Source organism: Rhinolophus sinicus, linkage group LG01 (assembly GCF_036562045.2).
Source record: "Rhinolophus sinicus isolate RSC01 linkage group LG01, ASM3656204v1, whole genome shotgun sequence".
Taxonomy (NCBI): domain Eukaryota; kingdom Metazoa; phylum Chordata; class Mammalia; order Chiroptera; family Rhinolophidae; genus Rhinolophus; species Rhinolophus sinicus.
In genome coordinates this window covers 86016897-86029132 of record NC_133751.1, presented here as the reverse complement: position 1 = coordinate 86029132, position 12236 = coordinate 86016897, and positions in this window count along the sequence as shown.

Below are 12236 nucleotides of genomic sequence, written 5' to 3'. Positions count from 1 at the left end.
CATTCCTTTTTAAAAGTTGCACCATTATGTGTATCCTAAACATTCTTTCTTGGTTGGGGGCTTAAGGTACATTATATCAATTTTTATGTCTCTACAACACATTACTCTCAATCTAACAAATATTTACAGTGTTCTTATTTTATACATGGTATTGAGATGGCCTATATAGAAGATACAGGAAATAATAAAATACAGTTTCTTCCCTTAACATGTTTACAATCTAAAACAACATCAACAAAAAATGAACACTATAATAGAAAAGGAAAAACAAAGATCTGGCATGGAAGTTGTTTACATAATTACTATGATGTTTCAAATGAAAAATTGATCACATCTGGTTGAGAAAAATCAGGAACATTTCATAAAGAATGCATCTAAAATGTTATTAAATGAACAACATTTTGGTAAGAGAATTGAAAGCGCATACTTCAGGTGGTGTCAGCATCAAGAGTTTAGGCTGCATCCTGTAAGGATTTCGTGGGGCATGTTCATGAAACAGCAAAGAGTTTGGCAAGTATTTAAAACAACAGAAGAGATTAAAAGACAAATTGGCCATTATTGTGGCTGACTGTGAATGTCAGAAAAAGAAGTCAATTGTTAATTTGGTTGTTGTCTCTTAATGAGTGGTCACTGATGCTTTTTAGCAGAAAAATTACTATATATAGTAATTTATATATACAGTAATATATATATATATATATATATATATATATATACACACACATATACATATATGTATATATATATATATATATATAATATTATACACACACACACAGAGGGTGCCAAAAAATGTATACCCATCTTAAGAAAGGAAAAAAACTATTAAGATTATAATAAAATGAACAATGCTAGCATTCATTTGATTAATGCCATCTTTTGAGCAAACCTCATACTACACATTGCTACCATAATTCAATTCAACTTCAAAAAGTAATAGGTAGATAACATCTCTTAAAATGCGTATATTATTTTGGCACCCCTGGTATATATATTCAAGCAAAGAGGATACTGGAGATAATGACTTCTTGTTAGAAAGCAATGGAATAATCGAGGCAAGAGGTGATAAAGTCCTGAACTTGATTCTGGCAATGGAAATATAAAGGAACAGATAGAAAATAGCATGGAGGTAGAATCTACAAGATATAGCAAATATGTTAATAAGTAGGCAGACAGACAAAAACACATGGGTCACTAAGATAACTTGTCCTCAACTGAAATGAGAATCTCAAAAGAAGGGGCTTATTGGTGAAATGATCTGATCGCTTCCATTTTGTTTACCGTTAAGCACATGAAAACATGTCAGAGCTCGCAGGCCTACTGAGCAGTCTGGCCCAAGTGAAACTAACAAGTTCAAGAGATTTATCAGAGGCTCCTACCACTTCTTTTGTCTTCTCTTTATCTCTTTCCAAAGGGCTCTTATGCGGTTTTGACAATTCAAAGCCTGCTCTAGTCCCTACCATTTTCTGCTTATTTCTGTTTCCCCTTCTCACCAAAATTTGATTCTGAGATTTATTCATCCAAAGGCATTCATAAAGTTAAAATAATCTGTTATATTATTTACACTCACATCAGAAATTTATATACAGAAGGTGCCAAAAAAAATGTATACACATTTTTAAAAAGGAAAAAAAAACTGTATTAAAATTGTATTACTCAGAATATACCAATAACAAAAGAGGAATACAAATCATGTGCATACATTTTGTTGGCACCCCTGGTATTTATATTGGAGGAATCTAAAGACACAGTCCATCAACCCAAAGGAACAAATCTCAAGCAGGATGAGGTTCATCCAAATACACATACTACCCTCTACTCTGAGTGGGGCTAAAACTCAAATCTAGGGAAACAACACTGTAAGTGACAAAGAAATCATATCTTCTTTCAGAGCTCTGAGGAGAGTCAAGTTTATTATTTCTGTGTGTACACAACATTTTTTAATCCAAAGGGACCATAGCCCATTGCAGGAATTATCACTTCATCTATTTGTTTCCCCCACACACTAGAGGTACAGATCATTCCATCCCTCATGAAGTAGACTGAGTGATTTCTTTTCAATATCTTTAAATAGTAGGTCATGTAGAACTAATAATTGACAGTTTGCACTTTCTTTGAAATTTATGAAGAACAGATTACCCATAACATGATCTCGTGTGGGAGACCCTGCTTGCTGTACCATTTGTCATGTGGGAGACCCTGCTTGCTGTGCCATTTGTCACGCAGGGCGGCCTGCGGGTTCTCTGCTCCCGCTCCCCACATAAAAACGCAGGATGTGGTGAGGCCAAAAAGGAACACCCACGGAGCCATAGATAGCGGAATCATACTACTACATTCTTGCTGGCGGCTGGGTTGGAGACACAGGAAGTAGGAGGCACACTGTTCGCAACCCTCACTGCACCACTTGCAGGCTCAGCCACCATCTTCTTGCTAACCCCCATTTTTCGCTAGCGTAGCCACAGCAGTTATATTAGTGACCAATGGCTCACTGGTTACAGCTGATGGCCAACTAGCCACAGCTGATGGCCATCCAATCACAGTTGATGGCCATTTACTACCCGAGTGAGCACCTTTCCATGTGAGGCCGAGAGCCTGGAAACTGCACTCCTGGCTCTGTCCCCACACGTGACTTATTTCCCTGAATACATAGGATTTATGTAATGAAATATCATTTCAATAAAAACTTTCCAAGTTACTAAAAGTTGAGGAGTTTTACAGAAAAAATATATATTTTCACACCTATAACAAATGTAACAATATAATAATGTATATATTTAACTGATAAAGTAGAGGAAGAAAATATAAATATCATAGAAAGCAGTTAAATATGATGAACGTTAACTTTATGCTACAATTTAAAAAAAAAATAGCAGCACCAGAAAAGTAAGTGGAGGTTTTGTTTTTGCTGTGCTTCTTCTAAATATTTTCAAATGACGAATGTGCAAAAGGCAAGGACAAAATACCAAAGAAAAATAGGAAGCCAAACTACTAGATACTAAATTCAGCCCAATACTCTATCATTCAGCATAGTTATGTACAAATCATGTTTGAAAACCTACTTCTGCTAATGAAATATGGTATTTAATATAAGACTGGTGTAAGATTATGGATTGCCTACCTAAATAGTTTGTTTTGTTTCACAACAAACTCATGAGGTCAAATCCATAGCATGAACAGTTTATCCAGGTATTGGCAGTTGATGGGTCAGTCCTTATGTAAGATCAGTTTCCATTCTGAATCTCCAAAACTAATCTTCCTTCCCCTATTTTGGTGAACTTGACTTCCTCCCCACACCCCCATGTGCTCTAGGGTGTTCACGTTCCTTGCTTGCAAATGAAGAAAAGCTGTCTTGGGGCCCACTTCCACATTCTTGCTTATATCAGTTATATCACTTCCAAATTTAAAATTTCCCTTAGCAGACCACAGTCCCCATAGTTATGGGTTCATTCTTAAACTTGCCCCTCTGAACGGCGGGTTGGCTCCGTGGTTAGAATGCAGTGCTCATAACACCAAAGTCTCTGGTTCAATTCCCACATGAGGCAGTGAGCTGCGCCCTCCACAACTAAATTGAAGAAAACAACTTGACTTGGAGCTGAGCTGTGCCCTCTACAACTAAGATTGAAAACAACTTGATTTTTTTTTTTAAATTAAATTTATTGGGTGACAATTGTTAGTAAAATTACATAGATTTCAGGTGTACAATTCTGTATTACATCATCTATAAATCCCATTGTGTGTTCACACACAATGAAAACAACTTGATTTGGAGCTCATGGGTCCTGGAAAAACATATCGCTCCCCAACATTCCCCAATTAAAAAAATAATAATAATAACTTGTCCCTCTGTATCCAAGAGTTTTCTGTCAAAAATAAGTGGACCATTAATTGGAAGCTAATTACTAGGAAATGTATTGACTTGCTCAATCAAATATCATAAAAGTGGGGGTGTCATATGCTTCTTCCTGACATGCTTTCCTCTACTTCAAGGAATGAATAGTTTCTTCATGAATTTATGTAAGATCTTTTTCAGTTTACAGGTAGAGAATCAGGTTTACTGTAATGTAGTAGAAAGGAAACTTAAAGGATTTTTCCTTAATATAAAGTCCTTCAAAACTACTCCTTCAAAACAATTCAAAACGTGTCCACTTAAATTAATTTGTTTCTAATATGATCCTAATAACTAAAATGATTATATTCAGGCTTTTATTTTGCCAGAAACTATTCCTAAAAACAAGTTAATATTTCTGTCATGAACAAAATAAATGTTTTCTTATGATATTGTGATCATTTTTCTTGGTCTTGAGAATCAATATGCTTTCTCCCGTTATTTAAAATGAGCAATTGTTGAGAAAAATATTTCCCAACATTATAATAAGTGTTTGGTTATTGATATATAATATTCTCTTTGTACAAAACATGATAGTACTTGAAATCCACCTGGGAAGGATGAAAATTTTTTCAAAGAATTAACCTCTGGTTAGGCCAGAAATCATACAAATTCTGAGGGAAAAAATGTATAATGTTATCTTTATCAACAGCCACAACAATGTATCTAGTCAAAGCAGCCTTTCATTAAAGCTTGTGTTTAGTCACATCCAATTTCTACCATGGAGAATTTCCGCCTATGAAAAGGCAACAAAATGACCGTAGTAGTTTATGTAGACACTGCAAAGCTTTCTATATCTTTCTTCCTATGCTCTCCAATATCCTTTTCGTTATATTCTATTAATATTTCTGAACTATATATAATTAAAATTCAAAGTTGTGCTTATTATTATATCATATTTTATGTGTTTCATCATTACTATCACATAGTTGTAATACTATTACATTGCTGGGTCTGCTGCCTTGGGGCTTCACTCACCCCAACCCAATTAATAAAGGAAAATTTTACTCCTCCCTACCCCTTACCCCCCCCACACACACACAATAATTAATTAATTAGTTAATTAATTAATTAAAAAACTAGGATCACAGATCCCTTAGAATCTTAATCAAGCCAACCAACATGAAGAACAAATGGTCACTGTGTGTATGTGTGTGTGTGTGTGTATATGTGTGTGTGTGTATGTGTGTGTCTCACTTTGCAGATGTTAAGAAGGACTGAATTGGTATGAGCATGGGGAAGATCTCCACACTTAGCACAGCACATTATTGAACTTGATGATGAAGGAGGAAGAAGAGGAGGGTAATTCTTCAAAAGGAAGGAGGAGTAATTCTAATCTCAGATTTTTAAAAACTGATATGCAGAAGAATCACTGGAGATGCTGGTTACAAAGGCAGATTCCAAAGATTCTAAGTCTGTCAGTCCAGAGTGGAGCCCAAGAGTCTGAGTCTTCAGCAAGTTTCTGTTGTTCTAATGAAGGTGGAGCTCACAGCTTTTCCAGAGACCACGGAAAGTTCCTAGCTAGCTAGTTAAGTGTTTTGCGGGACATAGTTACAGTAAGTGAAAATGAAATTTTGTCAAAATTTCACTAGTAGAGTCCCACTCAGAATCAAGAAAACTACTTTGCTATTACATGAAAAGTGCCTAATGCAGAATTGAACAGAAGTAAAATATCACATCAACATTGCTGAGTGGATTATAAAGCATTCAGAGAAAAGACAATAACTTAAAATCTATTCTCAAGCATGGAGATCCAAGATGGTGAAGTAGACAAATGCTGTGCTTGCCTTATCCCGTGAACACATCAAAATTGCAACTAAATTATAAAACAATTAACCTGGAGAACCATCTGAAATCTAGCTGAACAGGTGTTTTTTATGAAGGGTACAAAGAAGAAGCCACAGCGAGACTGGTAGAAGGGGCAGAGACGTAAAACGAGCTGGTCTCAAACTTCCCAGTGGCAGTTGAAAATCGAGAGGGATAATCTCAGCCACAGAGGTTCCCCACAGACAGCAATGGACCTCAGCCCCCAACACCAGGCTCCCCAGCTCAGAGTACCGGTGCTGGGAAGAGGAACCCCCACAACTTCCGGCTGTGAAAAACAGTGGGAATTCTGATCATCTGGGTGGGACAGACGGCTGTGTAAAACCAGACATCCTTTAAAAAGGCCCACACAGGCACTCACCCTGGGCTTCGGCAGAGGGACAGGGACTCTGGGGGCATCAGAAACATATGGGGAGGGACCTAACTGTGTAACTTCGAGGTGAGGACTGAAGGAACAATCCCCATTTTCCCTGTGTGGGACCCTTCTCTCATGCAGCTGGCAGGCAGGCACCATCTTTCCTGTGTTGAGCCCGCCCCCACAGGCCATTCTGAATCTGATTGGCCTAGTGAGCTCCACTGCTCCACCCTGCTGACTCACTGAGACCCTTCCTACCCAACTTGCGTACCACAGGAGGCTTCATCAGCAGCTGAACCTTACAGAAGCTGGCAGGTGGCAGCAGGTCTTAGAGTGTCCTGGCTTTTTGCGGAGCTACCTAAGACCTGGCAACCATCTTCAGTTTGCAGCATGGCTTCTCCCATACACCTACAGGTACAGCAAGCACAAGCAGTGACCAACCATGGATTGCTTCGTAGCTCCTACCAGCTACTCCCCAGCCAGTCACAGGCAGTGGCTGACCTGGGCCTGCACCAGAGCCCCTCCCAAGAGGCCCCAGAACCAGCATACTTGGAGGTTGGCTTCAGACCACAGAAGACCAATTAACCCCACATGTGGCACACACAAAGGGCAGGCTAAAGAGGCACCAGAAACCACTGGGGGGAACACTGCTGCATGAGATAAGCCCCCACACAGCAGCCCATAGGCTATGGACATAACCAAACCCCACAGCCAGTGAGCCTGAGGAGCAATACCACCCACTGACATGCCAACAGCAATCAAGGCTCAACTATAACAGGAGGGTACACACAGCCCATACAAGGGACACTGCTGGAGCACCTGGTTCAGGTGATCAGGGACATTGTGGCACTGAACCCCATAGGATCCCTACTACATAAGGCCACCAGACAAGACTGGGAGACATAGCATCCCTACTTAATACATAGAAACAAACACAGAGAGGAAGCCAAAATGAGGAAACAAAGAAATACATCCCAAATGAAAGAACAGGAGAAAACTCCAGAAAAAGAACTAAACAAAATCGAAACAAGCAAACCTCGAGAGATAGAGTTCAAAACAATGTTATAAGGATGCTCAAGGAATTTATCTCTTCAACAAATAGATAGCAAGCACAAAAAAGGACATAGAAACCATAAAAAAGAGCCAGTCAGAGGTGACGAATACAATAATTCAAATGAAGATGCACTAAAAGGAATCACCAGCAGACTAAATGAAGCAGAGGATCGAATCAGCGATTTGAAAGACAAAGTACCAGAAAACACCCAATCAGAACAACAAAAAGGAAAAGAAAAGAAGAAAAACAAATAACTGAGGATCCTTTAACAGACCTTTGGGACAACATCAAACATAACAACATTCACATAACTGGGGTACCAGAAGAAGAGAGAAAGCAAGGGATTGAGAATCTGTTTGAATAAATAATGACTGAAAATGTTCCTAACCTGCTGAAGAAAATGGATATGCAAGCCCAGGAAGCACAGAGAGTCCCAAACAAGATGAACCCAAACAGGCCCACACCAAGACATATCATAATTAAAATGCCAAAGGTTAAAGAGAATGAAAGAATCTTAAAAACAGCAAGAGAAAAGCAGTTAGTTACCTACAAGGGAGCTCCCGTAGACTGTCAGCTGATTTCTCAACAGAAACTTTGCCAGCCAAAAGGGATTGGCATAAAATATTCAATGTAATAAAGCAAGGACCTACAACCAAGATTACTCTACTCAACTAAGCTATCATTTAGAATCAAAGGACAGATAAAGAGCTTCCCAGACAAGAAAAAGCTAAAGTTCATCACCATCAAATAAGCATTACAAGGAATGTTAAAGGGACTTCTTTAAGACAGGAAAAAATAAAAAAGGATACAAAATATGAATAATAAAATGGTAATAGCTACATATCTATTAACAATTGTTTTCAATGTAAGTGGATTAAATGCTCCAATCAAAAGACATAGGGTGGCTGAATGGATGTGAAAACAAAGCCCTTAAATATGTGGCCTACAAGAGACTCACTTCAGATTGAAAGACACACACAGATTGAAAGTAAAGGGATAGGAAAAAAAAGCTGAGGTAGCACCAAACAAAACAAACTTTAAACAAAGGCTATAACAAGAGAAAAAGAAGGACCCAGTAATCCCACTTCCTAGGATTTATCCGAAGAAACCAAAAAGGTTACTTTGAGGGCACGTGTGAATCTATATGCTCATTGCAGCATTGTTTACAATGGCCAAGAGGTGAAGGCAGCCTGGTGTCCATCGATAGAGGAATAGATAAAGAGAAGTTGGTACACATATACAGTGGAATATTGCTCGGCCAGGGAGGGAATGGGTTCTCATCATCTGCAGTGGCACAGATGGACCTGACCTGGAAGGTATTGTGCTGAGTGGAGTATCAGACAGTGAAAGACAGATGGAGCATGGTTTTGCGTGTATGTGGAATCTAAAGAACAAAATAAACAAAACAAAAACAAACTCATCGATACAGAGAACATTTTGATGGTTGCCAAATGGGAATGGGGTTAAGGGGGTGAGTGGAAAATGGGAAGTGATTAAGAAGTACAAGTTAGTTGTTACAAAGTAGTCATGAGATGTCAAGTAAGGCATAGGGAATATAGTCAATAATATGGTAATAACTATGTACGGTGTCAGATGGGTACTAAATTTATCAGGGTGATAGATGAAAGGGGGCTTAGAGGAGATGGTAAAATAGTTGAAGAGATTAAGAAGTACAAATTGGTAGTTACAAAATAATCACGGGGATGTAAAGTAAAGCATAGGGGATATAGTTGATAATAATTACGTATAGTGCCAGGTCGGTACGAGACTAATCAGGGGGACCTCTCTTAGTTTATATAAATGTCTAACCATATGCCATACACCTGAAATTAATATAAAATACTATTGAATGTCAACAGTATTTGAAAAATTTTAAAAGGGGGGGGAGGTTAAGGGGAATAAAAGGTTCAAATTTCCAGATAGAAAACAAATAAGTCATGGGGATGTAATGTACAGCGTGGGGAATATAATCAATAATACTGCGATAGTATAGTACGGTGTCAGATGGTTGCTGGACTTACCATGGTGATCACTTCTTCTGGTATATTCATGTTGAATAACTATGGCACACACCTGAAGTGAGTATAAAATTGTATACTAACTATATTTTTTAATAAAAATCTTTTTAAAAATCTATTCTCAATCAGCATATTATTTAGACTTTGGTAGGGCAAAGAATAAATATTTTTCATCACATAAGAAGCAGCAATTTAGAGGAGAGAACTCTCTAGATTTGAAATCAGAAAAAGCTAAATGGGAATCCTGATTCTGCTAATCATGAACTTAATGCAAGTTTTATCTATCCCACTTTCTTCAGATTAGAGCTGAAAGATTAAGGAGCTAGAGTAATATAAAGCAAAACCTCTTGAAAAACACTAAAGGACTACCAATGTAAATTAGTATTATTATTAGTAGGAGTCTTCTCTCTAGCAGGGCTGGAATGAGTCAGAGTGCACTGACATGGAACCTGGTTCTCTGCACCTTGCACTGCCTGTTTCTGAGTCTGGAGAGAATCAAGTTGTTGGTGGCCTCCTTCTCCCAGCTCTCCCTGCAAACTCTATCCTTAGTGAGCTGTAACTCCCAACAACCTTACCCGCAGCTACAGAAATGCCGCCCTGGTAGGCACTCACCAGACTCTTCCTTTGCTCTATCCTCCCATTTCTGTTAGTATTTTTATCTTTCTAGAAGGATACCATGCAATCCTTTTACCCTATTAAAATCATAACTGCAATTATTCTGGCATTAATTTCTCCTATCGATATATTCAGAGGTGATTTCCCATATATTTCAGGATTAGTGTTGTATTTCAGTCCTGTAAATACTAAAGGGGAAATTTTCATTTGAAATGAGAATTCTCAGTTGATGAAAACAAAACAGGAGACTTAATTTTAGGCTCCACTGAGTGTAAGAAAAAAACACTACTAATTTATATAAGAATATTAAAATATGAAAAAAAACTACTCAATAATGGCTCCCTATTGCTTATTACATTGCATCCAAACTTTCTTGCTTGCCTTTAGGGTCTTAATAGTAATAACAAAAGATACCACTCTCTAGAATATTTATTTATCACTGTCCCTACCCCCAACAATGCTCTCTTTAATCCACTCCCTCCCTTCTCTGTCCTCACCATGTGCAATGCTCGTTCTTGTCTCCATTGCTATTATTTTGCTTTTAGTTTTTACCTCCCACCTGAAGTGCCCTCCATCTGCTTGATGTTTAAGTAACCTATCCTGAAAAACACAGGTTAAATTCCATTTCTTTCTTGAAACTGAAATTGTCTCTTCAATATTATGAAGATACAATGTTATCTTCAATAATTCCTTGCCTGTTTTTAATAGCGCTAATTTCTTCATGAGTGTTTGGTTTTATACCAACTAAAGATAATAATGCAAGTTACTTAAAGAATATATGTTATTTTTCTTTCCTTCCATACCTATCCCAAATATTTTTGAGTACTGGTCTCCTTCTCTAAGTGAGCCTGGTCCATTTCACTATGTTCTAGTAGTAACTAAAATATAGTTACAGTTGATTTATCTTTATTCCTAAATTTAATAAAAAGAAATACAAGTGAATTATTATCAGGAAGGAAACTGAGAGGTAATATTATCAGGAAGGATACTGAGAGGTTTTATAAATAATAGAAAATTACTCCTTATGTTTTGATGGTTAGGGAATATCTTACTGGCAATGACATACATGAAATTCATAGAACATTAATTTTTGGAAATATTTATGCATAATGATAAATTTCAATATGCGGGTTGGCAATTATACATTATAAATCATACATGTACTATATAAAATGCTTTAAATTGCCTATTTCTAAAGATAATACTTTGATTGCTATTCTAAAACAGATATAAATAAATGTACTTGGTCATATTAGAATTCAGTGGCTGGCTTCCAGTCCACCTGTTGTGAAATCACTCCTCTTCATACACCCTTCCTGGCCCCAGTCCCTTGCTGTTCCACAACTTGTGTGTGGATGAAAAGAGGATATCATTTTTGAATAGGAAATATCTCTGCAGAGAAGTAGAAAATAAAATATGTTCCTCAGCTCAAAAGGAACAATTCTTAATTCCTGAGGAATACTAGAAATCATTCTGTATATTTTTTCAAAGCTAGAGAAACATTTCTTAGCATTTTCACTTAGCTCAAGCATCTTAAAAGACGTAATAAGTAATTGGGACCCACACCTACTCACCATCCTATATAACTGCGGTACAAGCATTCTTAGGCTGACCAAACAGAGAAATACCAACCCTTTAAAACTGCCCAACTCTGTAGCAAGCACCCAAGAATCACTCCAACGTTGAGGAACACAGTGTATGAGGTCTGGCTACTGAACGGAACTTGTTCTCCACAGGCCTGTCTGTCTGGTTGGCCCTTCATCCACGAACTTGATTCTAATTACATACTCCTTAAAAGGGGGAATAAAAGGTAAATGGCAAGTTTATATTTTTGTCTCTTGTGTTTTCATTTATGCCAATGTTTCAAAATATAAACCTGAACTCAGCAATGACTTTTTGTGTTAAGCTTGATTTTCTTTTGTATTATATCTTCCTATCAATCTAAAAGTTTAAATACTATCTATTCTACTTGCCATACTTACACAAAAATAACTCCACTTGTAGGTGTATGCATGTATTAAGGATCTTCTGCCTTTTCCCTGTTCTCATAGTGTGTCATAAGCGAAAGATCTGGAGGCTTGGGTTGGATAATCAACTCTTATACATATTTGTATTTGCCACTGAGTAATGGCTGAACTAGAGTTGTATATGTACACTATTAAACCTGAGCACAAACTTTAAATGCATTTTTTCTCAAAATTTTCCATCGATGAAAAATAATACAGTTATTATCTTTAGTAAAAAAAGACATGGAAAACCACTTACATTTATTTTAACAGTTTTAATAGCAATTGCCTAAACTATAGAAAATGTTCAAACATTAATTTTAACAGTCTATGAAGTATGGAAATCTACAGTTTGTTGCTATTAAATACACAGAGTAAAATGTGAAATAAATCATATTCTTTAAATAATGAGTATTGGCTTTAACTTAATGATCTCAAAATATTCTATAGCATTCTGTTGTTTTTTATTAAAAAAAAA